The 13,530-nt window shown below is 46.9% G+C and overlaps 1 protein-coding gene across 7 annotated transcripts in view; it reads right to left on the bottom strand.

The window, feature by feature from the left end:
• Nucleotides 1–13,530, bottom strand: part of CAMTA1 (calmodulin binding transcription activator 1) — a 2,053,806-nt gene that overhangs the window by 479,704 nt on the left and 1,560,572 nt on the right. The gene's annotated exons all lie outside the window — the stretch shown is intronic.

The raw sequence follows: 13,530 nt of genomic DNA, 5'->3' as shown, positions 1-13,530 counted from the left end.
GTTGAGGCGTGGTTGTCTGGTCGAGGGGTGGAACCCCAGGCAAGTTGTGGTTTGTTAAGCCCTGGTCAGGCAGTGGAGGTTGCATCGTCAGGTGTATCAGTTTCGGTTCAGACGGAGAAGGATAAAGGCGATACGGTCAAATTAGATGACAGAGCCAAAGGGGAAGTTTATGTGTGCTTTGAAGGGCCGTTGGGAGCGCATTTAAAAAAGGAGGTGAAGGAGAAGATTTGGAGAGACGAGTATGTGGAAATTTTTTCCCTGCTTCCTTTGGAAAAGTTTAACTTGGATAAAGGAAAAAAAGACGATAGCAAAAAGGAGGAGGAAGAGAAGCGGAGGTGGCGGTTAATTCCGCAGACGTTTTTGAACTGGTTGCAGGCATTTGCAATATTGGCGAGTGTAGTGGGGGAGAAGGCGCCTGAGAATTGCTCGGGTTTGTTTTGCTATTTAGACTCGATTGGGGAGGCGCATCGTACATATGGCGGTCAGACGTGGCTGCGGTATGATGAGCAGTTCAGGCAGAGAAAGGCGGTGAGGCCGGAAATTAGGTGGGACCAGAAGGATATAGGCCTTTGGCTGAAGGTTATGGCCCCAGCCAGACATGGGCAGTCCTTTCATGGGTCCGGGGGTGGTGGCAGCCAGCAGTCGGGACACGGAAGCAGTAGTCAGGGTGCACAGGGAGCAAAGGAGAAGTCTGGAACCTGCTGGCAGTTTAACGACGGGCAGTGTAAATACGGTAACACCTGTAAATTTAAGCATGTGTGTTCCCACTGTAATGGAAGTTCACACGGGGCTTCCAAGTGTTTCAGGAAGGGAAAAGGAAAGCCAGCTTTGGGTGCCGGTCAAGGGGGAGAGCCCGGTGAGGCTTCACGAGATGGCCCCCTTTCTAAATAGGTACCCCGATCAGTTGAAGGCGGGTATTATTTTTGATGGTTTTGCGGATGGTTTTAGGATTCCTCCCCCGAGTCACGAGGTTCCTTTTTCGATTAAGAATTTGCGGTCGGCAATGTTGCATGCCGAGGTTGTTGATGTTAAACTGAAGAAAGAAGTGGAGTTGGGAAGGATGTCGGGGCCGTTTTTAAACCCGCCGATTGAGGGTTTGGTGGTTTCCCCGTTGGGGGTGGTGCCTAAGAAAGAGCCGAATAAATTTCGGTTGATTCAACATTTGTCGTATCCAAAGGGTCGGTCGGTAAATGATGGCATCGCCCAAGAGCTGTGCTCTGTTGAGTATACATCATTTGATGCAGCGGTGCTGTGGGTGAGAAGGCATGGCCCTGGGGCCCTGTTGGCAAAGACGGATATTGAATCGGCCTTCCGTTTGCTTCCGGTGCACCCGGACAGCGTTCCGTTGTTAGGTTGTTTTTGGAATGGTGGTTACTATTTGGACAGATGTTTGCCAATGGGCTGCGCCATTTCTTGTTCCTTGTTTGAGACGTTTAGTACTTTTCTGGAGTGGGTGGTTAGGGACGTGGCGGGAGTTCAGTCGGTTATCCATTATTTGGATGATTTTTTGTTTATCGGGCCGCCTGATTCCGCGGTATGCCGTAATACGTTAACGGCTATGTTTTGGGTTGCAGAGCTTTTTGGAGTTCCATTAGCGGCAGATAAGACGGAAGGTCCTGCTACGGTGTTGAGTTTTTTGGGAATTTTAATTGACTCTGAGAGAATGGAGTGTCGGTTGCCGGAGGATAAGCTGGCCCTGCTGCAGCAGGAGGTTGATAGAGCTAGAAAGAGGAAGAAGCTGACTTTGAAAGAGTTGCAGTCTCTTTTGGGTAGATTGAATTTTGCATGTCGGATCATACCCATGGGCAGGATATTTTGTCGCAGGTTGTCGGTCGCGACGGCAGGTGTGAAAGAGCCGCACCATTTTATTCGTCTGAGCAAGGAACACAAAGACGATTTGCTAGTGTGGCAACGTTTCCTGTGTAACTACAACGGGCGGTCGTTGATTCAGCAGGAGGTCTTAACAAACTTTGATTGCGAGATATATACGGATGCAGCTGGTTCGGCTGGTTACGGGGCCTATTGCGATGGTCGTTGGTGTGCCGGACGGTGGCCGGGCCAGTGGAGGGAGTTGGGCCTTACAAAAAACCTGGTCTTGTTGGAATTGTTCCCTATCGTGGTTGCGGTTTCCATTTGGGGGGAAATGTTTGCTAACAGGAGGATTCGTTTTCATTGCGACAACATGAGCGTCGTGTCAGTGATGAACAGTTTGTCGGCCTCATCTCCCCCGGTGATTAAGTTGGTGAGGGAGTTGGTTTTTCGGTGCTTAGAGCTGAATGCTTGTATTTCGGCAGTGCATGTGCCGGGTGTGCAGAACTCAATAGCAGATGCATTGTCTCGTTTCCAGTGGGACCGTTTTCGGGAATTGGCGCCGGATGCGGAAATCTCGGGAGAGGAATGCCCTTTGCATCTTTGGAGCGTGATTATGGACGAGCGGGCCGGTTGATTCAGGAGTCTGTTACGAGTCAAACATGGGCATCATACGAAGCATCTTGGCGAGTATGGCAAAGTTGGGTGTCGGTGTGGGGCCAGTTGGTGTCTGACGAAGATAGAATGTTGGCAGTGTTATTTTTGATAGGGAAGGCGGCCGAAGAAGGTTGGTCGATTTCGAAGGTAAATAAATTTGTTGCTGGATTGGCTTTTGCTTTTAAGTTACAGGGGTTGGTGGACGCGACGAAACATTTTTTGGTCAGACAGGCACTTAGGGGTTTTAGGAGAGGTACTCAGACGATTGACCGTCGCCGCCCCATTTCGTTTAGCCTTTTAGAACGGTTGGGTGGGGTTTTGGAGATTATTTGTGGTTCGAGTTTTGAGTTGGCGTTGTTTCGTCTCGCCTTTTCATTAGCATTTTTTGGGGCTATGCGCGTTGGGGAGCTGGTGTCAACGTCCAAAGTTAGAGCAGGGGGTTTGTTGGCGGAGGATGTAGAAGTATGGACGGGGGGTGTCGTTTTTTGGATTCGGCGTTCGAAGACTGACCAACTTGGGAGAGGAAAACGTGTGGTGCTGGGGAGGGTTAACGGGTCTCTGATGTGCCCTAGAGGTTGTCTGGAAGCGTACTGGCAGTTATGGTCGGGCAGATCCGGCCCTTTGTTGTGTCACGCAGAGGGGTCCTTTTTGTCACGCTTTCAGTTCATTGCAGTGTTAAGAAGGGGCTTGCGGGAGTTGGGCCTTTCTCCAGATTTGTTTGGGTCGCATTCTTTTCGTATCGGGGCGGCATCAGAAGCTGATAGTTTGGGTTTGGGCGCGGAGGACATTTGTAGGATTGGCAGGTGGACTTCCAATCGTTACTTGAGTTACATCCGTCATTAATTTAGTGGTGTGGTTATGATTTTGGTATTTGACCTCAGTGTTTTTTCTTCATGCTTCTTGTTGCAGGTGTGTCCCCTTACTTAGCCTGGATCTTCGGACATTCGTTCGTTCATTGGGGGGCGCTGCGGGCCGAGGTCAGGCCGGACGGTAGGCAACTGGGGTTTAGTAGGCGTCAGGTTGTCATTCGGTGGTTGGGGTATAGGGGGATGGTGTGGTGCAGGGCCCTTCCTGAATTTTCCAAGGCGGTTCGTTTAGACAGGCAACCTGACATTTTAATTGTGCATTTGGGGGGGAACGACTTGGGCGCGCGGCCTGTCAGGGAGTTGATTAGGGACATACGGTTTGATTTGTTGAGGTTGCAGGTATCATTTCCTGGGGTGTTGATTGTGTGGTCGGACATTGTGCCTAGGAAACGGTGGAGGGGGGCTAGATCTTTGAAGGGTATTAATAGGGCTAGGGTCAAGTTGAATAGGGCAATAGCAGGTTTTGTTTCCAGGAACGGGGGGATTAGCGTTAGACATTTTGAATTGGAGTCGGGGCTTGGTAACTACTGGTTGGAAGACGGAGTCCACTTAAACGCGATTGGGATTGATTTGTGGACTTTAGCATTGCAAGAAGGAGTTGAACGGGCGTTGGTGGCGTTGGGGCACTCACGAGCCTGAGGTGGTCAGGGCTGTTCGTGTGTGGTGGGGGGGTGGGGGTTCTTGGAGTTGACGCTGATTGGTTGGGGGAAGGAATTGGAGCATAATTGCAGGCAATTTAAAATGTGGTGGGGTTGGATCTGGCATTTTGGTATGGGCTCTGGACGGGGTTTTACCCTGGGAGCTGTTGGTGGTTTTTTCTCTTCCCGGAACGGGATGTACGGTGCCCTCGAGCTGGTTTTCACGGCTGAGGGTAATATGGTGGTCGATCTTATATTGTGGGGTTTTTGCCAGATCTTTTTAGCTCCAAGAACCCTCCCCTCGAATTTATACTGTTGTATTTATGTTATGTTAATTTTATTAATAAAGTTGGCCGCTGTGGCCAAAATATCCAAAAAAGAATAATTGGTTATGTTTTATTTAAGTAAAGGTTGGGTCAGTGGGCAGTTTTTGGTGGTTAGGTTACATACGGAGGAAAAGACCGTACTCGGCATACGCGGTCAAGATGGGGGCCGGAACAAAGCGCAGCTGGGAGGAGGCCCCCCATGACTGCTTTGAGCCGGCGGGCTTTTTTAAATGATGCTACGGCTGGGGATAGGAGAAGGGAAAAGGGGGAGGGGTTTTAGAAGGGGAGTTAGTAGGGAAAGTGCGGGAAAACCGCCATTCCCTACCTGAATCCAGAAGAAGGAAGACCCACCCACCCTCCCTTGTAGGCTTGTGCTTGGGGTTTTTGTTTAACGAGGGGGGGGGGGAATTGTGGGGCAGAGTTTTTATATATTGATATGGCACGGGATGTTATAAAAAAAAAAAAAAAAAAGTGTTTGGGTTTACACTTGGTATGCGGGTTTTTGGTCATTGTTTGCATTTTATTCATTTATTGTCACAGTGGCGGTGGGGGGGTGGGGGTTCTTGGAGTTGACGCTGATTGGTTGGGGGAAGGAATTGGAGCATAATTGCAGGCAATTTAAAATGTGGTGGGGTTGGATCTGGCATTTTGGTATGGGCTCTGGACGGGGTTTTACCCTGGGAGCTGTTGGTGGTTTTTTCTCTTCCCGGAACGGGATGTACGGTGCCCTCGAGCTGGTTTTCACGGCTGAGGGTAATATGGTGGTCGATCTTATATTGTGGGGTTTTTGCCAGATCTTTTTAGCTCCAAGAACCCTCCCCTCGAATTTATACTGTTGTATTTATGTTATGTTAATTTTATTAATAAAGTTGGCCGCTGTGGCCAAAATATCCAAAAAAGAATAATTGGTTATGTTTTATTTAAGTAAAGGTTGGGTCAGTGGGCAGTTTTTGGTGGTTAGGTTACATACGGAGGAAAAGACCGTACTCGGCATACGCGGTCATGAGTTACATCCTGTATTATACCCCAGAGCTGCACTTACTATTGTGCTGGTGCTGTCACTGTGTACATACATTACATTACTGATCCTGTACTGATCCTGAGTTACATCCTGTATTATACTCCAGAGCTGCACTCACCATTCTGCCGGTGCAGTCACTGTGTACATACATTACATTACTGATCCTGTACTGACCCTGAGTTACATCCTATATTATACTCCAGAGCTGCACTCACTATTCTGCTGGTGCAGTCACTGTGTACATACATTACTGTGTTATATCCTTATTGTGGACACTTATTCTTATACTCCTGAGGTCGGTTGTGTTGCAGTAGTGTTACTGACTGTCAGGTGACTGGTATAGTTATTGGGGGTCCGTACATTTGTGCCTCCCCACCCCTGATGAGAAGCTTGGAATAAGTGATGATTATAGATTTATTGTGATTACTGAGCATCTATAAGATAGAGGCAGATATAAGATTTCACACATATCTGGGCATTAATTCTTCAGCCTTTGTGTTGGATTATTCACTGAGCTCCTTTCTTGCCAGCGCCTATTGATAATTCTATGTACTAAGTGAATGCAAATGTTTTATCTGCAGTCCTATGTAAAAAACAATTTGCACATGGCAATTCATGAGTGATATCAAATCATAAACTTGGCTCTGCTACATGTGTAGCACGTGACTGCAGACAGACAGATACTGAACAGACAGAGGACGGACGGGGTAAAGAGATGTGACACAGCGGCCTCTCTAACGACTGCTTATAAAAGGAGAATTATCAGCTAAATGAGAAACAAGAGCGGCCGCTCTGCATATCACACGCACGTCTTCAGACAGACGAATTTCAATTAATTGAAACGACAACTAAAAATTAAAACGGCTCAATAATAATTTCATGTTTCCAAATAAAAGCTGAAAAGGATAATGAAAATGTGTCAGAGTGGGATAGAGAGGGGGTCACCGCTTCCATTTCTCCGCACTCTCTGTGATTTCTTGTCTGCCACCAGGCCAGGCTGAACCAGTGTCATATGTATTAATTATGGCTTAATGCTTCCTGGAAGCAACGGCAATCCCAGACGTCAGTCTGAAGTCTGCCATGAATATTCTAAAAGTCACAATCTGCCTCCATCCGATGTAAGAATGCAGAAATGTGATCAAGAATAATGCTGCCCCGCACCATGGGTGCAAGAATAATGCTGCTCCGCACCAGGGGTGCAAGAATAATGCTACCCCGCACCAGGGGAGCAAGAATAATGCTGACCTGCATCAGAGGAGCAAGAATAATGTTGCCTCGCACCAGGGGAGCAAGAATAATGCTGCCCTGCACCAGGGGAGCAAGAATAATGCTGCCCCGCATCAGGGGAGCAAGAATAATGTTGCCCCGAACCAGAGGAGCAAGAATAATGCTGACCCGCACCAGGGGAGCAAGAATAATGCTGACCCGCACCAGGGGTGCAAGAATAATGCTGACCCGCACCAGGGGAGCAAGAATAATGCTGCCCCGCACTAGGGATGCAAGAATAATGCTGCCCCGCACCAGGGGAGCAAGAATAATGCTGCCCCGCACCAGGGGAGCAAAAATAATGTTTCCCAGCACCAGGGGTGCAAGAATAATGCTGCCCCGCACCAGGGGAGCAAGAAGAATGCTGACCCGTATGAGGGGAGCAAGAATAATGCTGACCCGCATCAGGGGAGCAATAATAATGTTGCCCCGCACAAGGGGTGCAAGAATAATGCTGCCCCGCACCAGGGGTGCAAGAATAATGCTGACCCGCATCAGGGGAGCAAGAATAATGTTGCCTTGCACCAGGGGAGCAAGAATAATGCTGCCCCGCATTAGGGATGCAAGAATAATGCTGCCCCGCACCAGGGGAGCAAGAATAATGCTGCCCCGCACCAGGGGAGCAAGAATAATGCTGCCCCGCACCAGGGGTGCAAGAATAATGCTGCCCCGCACCAGGGGTGCAAGAATAATGCTGCCCCGCACCAGGGGAGCAAGAATAATGCTGCCCCGCACCAGGGGAGCAAGAATAATGTTGCCCCGCACCAGGGGTGCAAGAATAATGCTGCCCCGCTCCAGGGGTGCAAGAATAATGCTGCCCCGCACCAGGGGTGCAAGAATAATGCTGCCCCGCACCAGGGGAGCAAGAATAATGTTGACCCGCATCAGGGGAGCAAGAATAATGTTGCCCCACACCAGGGGTGCAAGAATAATGCTGCCCCGCACTAGGGATGCAAGAATAATGTTGCCCCACACCAGGGGTGCCAGAAAAATGCTGCCCCGCACCAGGGGTGCAAGAATAATGCTGCCCCGCACCAGGGGTGCAAGAATAATGCTGACCCGCACCAGGGGAGCAAGAATAATGCTGCCCCGCACTAGGGATGCAAGAATAATGCTGCCCCGCACCAGGGGTGCAAGAATAATGCTGACCCGCACCAGGGGAGCAAGAATAATGCTGCCCCGCACTAGGGATGCAAGAATAATGCTGCCCCGCACCAGGGGAGCAAGAATAATGCTGCCCCGCACCAGGGGAGCAAGAATAATGTTGCCCAGCACCAGGGGTGCAAGAATAATGCTGCCCCGCACCAGGGGAGCAAGAATTATGCTGACCCGCATCAGGGGAGCAAGAATAATGCTGACCCGCATCAGGGGAGCAAGAATAATGTTTCCCCGCACAAGGGGTGCAAGAATAATGCTGCCCCGCACCAGGGGTGCAAGAATAATGCTGACCCGCATCAGGGGAGCAAGAATAATGCTGCCCCGCACCAGGGGAGCAAGAATAATGCTGCCCCGCACCAGGGGAGCAAGAATTATGCTGCCCCGCACTAGGGGAGCAAGAATAATGTTGCCCAGCACCAGTGGTGCAAGAATAATGCTGACCCGCATCAGGGGAGCAAGAATAATGCTGACCCGCATCAGGGGAGCAAGAATAATGTTTCCCCGCACAAGGGGTGCAAGAATAATGCTGCCCCGCACCAGGGGTGCAAGAATAATGCTGACCCGCAGCAGGGGAGCAAGAATAATGTTGCCTCGCACCAGGGGAGCAAGAATAATGCTGCCCCGCACCAGGGGAGCAAGAATTATGCTGCCCCGCACCAGGGGAGCAAGAATAATGTTGCCCAGCACCAGGGGTGCAAGAATAATGCTGCCCCGCACCAGGGGAGCAAGAATAATGCTGTCCCGCATCAGTGGAGCAAGAATAATGTTGCCCCGCACCAGGGGTGCAAGAATAATGCTGCCCCGCACCAGGAGTGCAAGAATAATGCTGCCCCGCACCAGGGGTGCAAGAATAATGCTGCCCCGCACCACGGGAGCAAGAATAATGCTGACCCGCATCAGGGGAGCAAGAGTAATGTTGCCCCGCACCAGGGGTGCAAGAATAATGCTGCCCCGCACCAGGGGTGCAAGAATAATGGTGGCCCGCACCAGGGGAGCAAGAATAATGCTGCCCCGCACTAGGGATGCAAGAATAATGCTGCCCCGCACCAGGGGAGCAAGAATAATGCTGCCCCGCACCAGGGGAGCAAGAATAATGTTGCCCAGCACCAGGGGTGCAAGAATAATGATGCTCCGCACCAGGGGAGGAAGAATAATGCTGACCCGCTTTAGGGGAGCAAGAATAATGTTGCCCCGCACCAGGGGTGCAAGAATAATGCTGCCCCGCACTAGGGATGCAAGAATAATGCTGCCCCACACCAGGGGTGCAAGAATAATGCTGCCCCGCACCAGGGGTGCAAGAATAATGCTGCCCCGCACCAGGGGTGCAAGAATAATGCTGACCCGCACCAGGGGAGCAAGAATAATGCTGCCCCGCACTAGGGGTGCAAGAATAATGCTGCCCCGCACCAGGGGAGCAAGAATAATGCTGCCCCGCACCAGGGGTGCAAGAATAATGTTGCCCCGCACCAGGGTGCAAGAATAATGCTGCCCCGCACCAGGAGTGCAAGAATAATGCTGCCCCGCACCAGGAGTGAAAGAATAATGCTGCTCCGCACCTGGAGTGCAAGAATAATGCTGCTCCGCACCAGGAGTGCAAGAATAATGCCCCTTTAAGGACATTTCCTTTAACATGGGCGCCCAGGGTCAAGGACTGGGTCGCCGCCACCGTGACATCCCCCTGTGAGTATCGGACCTGGTACCAGATACCCCATGGCCCTGACGGGCATTCCAAGTACACACAGCACTTAGCCAGCAGGGGGCTGTAGGGACAGTTATGTTGTGCCGCCTATGCACTCACAGCAAATGGGTGGGATTTTGAAAGCAGCTTTGGATGTGATTGCAGGAAGGAGACTGTGGTGTAAAATGTGTTGTCCAGGGCAAGGCAAGCATCCTGTGCCCACTAACCCAGGGACATTAGCAATCCCTGCGTCCTTTCCACCAGATTATTTATTGTATTTTTAGAAAATACTGTTAATATTATAGCCTGCCCTTCGACCCCCTAGTTTTCTCTGCTATTAGCTGAAAAAATTAAGGTTAACCCTAACCCTCTCTTTTTTCATTTCAGTACATTTTTTATGTAACTATTTTATTACCCTAGATCAAACACTAATTCTAACCCTAGCCCTAACCCTCATTTTTTTCTTTAAATTACAATTTTTTATGTGACTATTTTACTACCCTAGATCTAAGGCTAATCCTACCTTTAGCCCTAACCTGCTTTCTTTTTTCTTTTTATTACATTTTTTGTAGCTATTTTATTACCCTATATCTAAGGAAATTCCTAACCATAGTCCCAACCTTAGTCCTAATCCTAAGCATAGCCCTAGTCAAGGTAAGGGTTAGAATTTTTTTTCTCCAAATATTATATTTTTTCAAATTTGAGATAGTTTGCCCAACAGAGCTCTGTCTTCTTTCACAAAATTTAAGGAGGTTCAGAGAGCCGCAGGAGAGTACACACATGCAGGTCACAATTCAATACTGTTGTTGCCTATGCAGAGAGCAGAATAAAACAGTTCCTTATTAGCTGCTGTGCTCTGCATAGGTAGCACTGAGATGACAAAGTTCTCTTTATTATGCTGAGAATTTTGTCATCTCACCAGTCACTGGTCAGACACTCACTGTGCCCAAGGTGTTGCTCCAAGAAAAAGTGGCTCATTATAGTGGCTCATTATAGTGGCTCATTTGACAGAGGTGGGGGGGGAGAGAATAAATAAGTTCTCTTGCCATAATAACCCAAACAAGAAATCGTAATCTAATAAATCCAAATCCAATGCTGAAAATGCATGTTTACCAAAGTCACCAAAAGTGCAATAATGCTACATTTAACTTACTGTCCCTTTAACTGATCATTAAATATGTGATTGAAGGGTCCATCAGATTATCAGAAACTGCTGCAGTCAGAAGTGCAGGATGTCAGGCGCCCCCCACGGCCACTCTCAGCAGCCCACCTGATGCCTCCATGATACACTGACCAGAGCTTGATGTTCGCTACGTTATAAAGTGCCAGGCCCGCTATTCCTATAGAGTATAAATGATTGTCGGTATTCCGCGTCCTCATGGGAGACATATGAAATATGATAGATTTCTATATATTAGCCACCATGGGCACCCAACAGGAGGAGGATATGTTCCGCTCTGCCTTCATTAATCATCCATTAATTGTGGATGTAAGCATCATGCACCTATATATCCATAATCTTTCCCAGGCAGACCTCTCTCTGCAGGAAGCCGCCGTGATGGATCAAGGGCTTCATTCCTGGAGCTGATATATATGACAATGTACATAATAACGCTTTATAAGCAATTCTGTTAGGAAGTACAGAAATCCCTTTCCTCAGTGTGTCATATTATTATTCTGCTCAAAACTCACAAAATGCCACATTATCTCTATCTATCTAGGTATCTATCTCATATGCATCCATCTCATTATCTTTCTTTCTTGCTTTCTTTCTTTCCATGTATCTGTCTGTTTGTCTAAGGCTGGTTTCACATTTGCGTTTCCCTGATCTGTGGACGGCTGCGGACTTCCTCCGTGAAGCCCCGCCCCTGGCCGCACCTCCGCCACTAGCTCCGCCTACTTCTGCATGCCGCCCGCATGCGGCCTGCGTACCTATCTTTAACATTAGGTACGCAGGTCGTGCGGCTGTATGCGGAGGCTGCCGCATGCGTCATTTTGACGATGCGGAAAAAAAAAAAATGCTACAGGCTGCATCCTACGCTGGTCGTCAAAACGACGCATGCGGCAGCCTCCACATACAGCCGCACGACCTGCGTGCCTAATGTTAAAGATAGGTACGCAGGCCGCATGCGGGCGGCATGCAGAAGTAGGCGGGGCTAGCGGCGGAGGTGCGGCCGAGGGCGGGGCTTCACAGAGGAAGTCCGCAGCCGTCCGCAGATCAGGGAAACGCAAATGTGAAACCAGCCTAAGTATCTATCTCATATCCATCCATCTCATTATCTTCTTTCTTTCTTTCTTTCTTTCTTTCTTTCTTTCTTTCTTTCTTTCTTTCTTCCCTCCTTCCATCCTTTCTTTCTCTCTTTTTTCACTTTTACCATGTATCTGTCCGTTTATCTAAGTATCTATCTCATATCCATCCATCTCATTATCTCCTTTCTTTCTTTTTTTTCTCTTTCTTTCTTTTTTTCTTTCTTTGCATGTATGAGTCTGTTTGTCTAAATATCTATCTCATATCCATCCATCTCATTATGTTCTTTCGTTCTTCCTTCCCTCCTTCCTTCCTTCCATCCTTTCTTTCTTTCTCTCTTTTTTCCTTTTTACCATGTATCTGTCTGTTTATCTATCTAAGTATCTATCTCATATCCATCCATCTCATTATCTCCTTTCTTTCTTTTCTTTCTTTCTTTCTTTCTTTCTTTCTTTCTTTCTTTCTTTCTTTCTTTCTTTCTTTCTTTCTTTCTTTCCATGTATCCGTCTGTTTGTCTAAGTATCTATCTCATATCCATCTATCTCATTATCTCCTTTCTTTCTTTCTTTCTCTCTTTCTTTCTTTCTTTCTTTCTTTCTTTCTTTCTTTCTTTCTTTCTTTCTTTCTTTCTTCCCTCCTTCCATACTTCCATCCTTTCTTTCTCTCTTTTTTCATTTTTACCATGTATCTGTCCGTTTATCTATCTAAGTATCTATCTCATATCTATCCATCGCATTATCTCCTTTCTTTCTTTTTTTCTTTCTTTCTTTTTTCTTTCTTTCCATGTATCAGTCTGTTTGTCTAAGTATCTATCTCATATCCATCCATCTCATTATGTTCTTTCTTTCTTCCTTCCCTCCTTCCTTCCTTCCATCCTTTCTTTCTTTCTCTCTTTTTTCCTTTTTACCATGTATCTGTCTGTTTATCTATCTAAGTATCTATCTCATATCCATCCATCTCATTATCTCCTTTCTTTCTTTTCTTTCTTTCTTTCTTTCTTTCTTTCTTTCTTTCTTTCTTTCTTTCTTTCTTTCTTTCTTTCTTTCTTTCCATGTATCCGTCTGTTTGTCTAAGTATCTATCTCATATCCATCTATCTCATTATCTCCTTTCTTTCTTTCTTTCTTTCTCTCTTTCTTTCTTTCTTTCTTTCTTTCTTTCTTTCTTCCCTCCTTCCATCCTTCCATCCTTTCTTTCTCTCTTTTTTCATTTTTACCATGTATCTGTCCGTTTATCTATCTAAGTATCTATCTCATATCTATCCATCGCATTATCTCCTTTCTTTCTTTTTTTCTTTCTTTCTTTTTTCTTTCTTTCCATGTATCAGTGTGTTTGTCTAAGTATCTATCTCATATCCATCCATCTCATTATGTTCTTTCTTTCTTCCTTCCCTCCTTCCTTCCTTCCTTTCTTTCTTTCTCTCTTTTTTCCTTTTTACCATGTATCTGTCTGTTTATCTAAGTATCTATCTCATATCAATCCATCTCATTATCTCCTTTCTTTCTTTTTTTTCTCTTTCTTTCTTTCTTTCTTTCTTTCTCTCTTTCTTTCTTTCTTTCTTTCTTTCTTTCTTTCTTTCTTTCTTTCTTCCTTTCTTTCTCTCTTTTTTCATTTTTACCATGTATCTGTCCATTTATCTATTTAAGTATCTATCTCATATCCATCCATCTCATTATGTTCTTTCTTTCTTTCTTTCTCTCTTTCTTTCTTTCTTTCTTTCTTTCTTTCTTTCTTTCTTTCTTTCTTTCTTTCTTTCTTCCTTCCTTCCTTCCCTCCTTCCTTCCTTCCTTTCTTTCTTTCTTTTTTCCTTTTTACCATGTATCTGTCTGTTTATCTACCTAAGTATTGATCTCATATCCATCCA

The sequence above is a fragment of the Ranitomeya variabilis genome, chromosome 4 (genome assembly GCF_051348905.1).
Source record: "Ranitomeya variabilis isolate aRanVar5 chromosome 4, aRanVar5.hap1, whole genome shotgun sequence".
Taxonomy (NCBI): domain Eukaryota; kingdom Metazoa; phylum Chordata; class Amphibia; order Anura; family Dendrobatidae; genus Ranitomeya; species Ranitomeya variabilis.
This window is presented reverse-complemented; position numbering and strand designations above follow the sequence as displayed.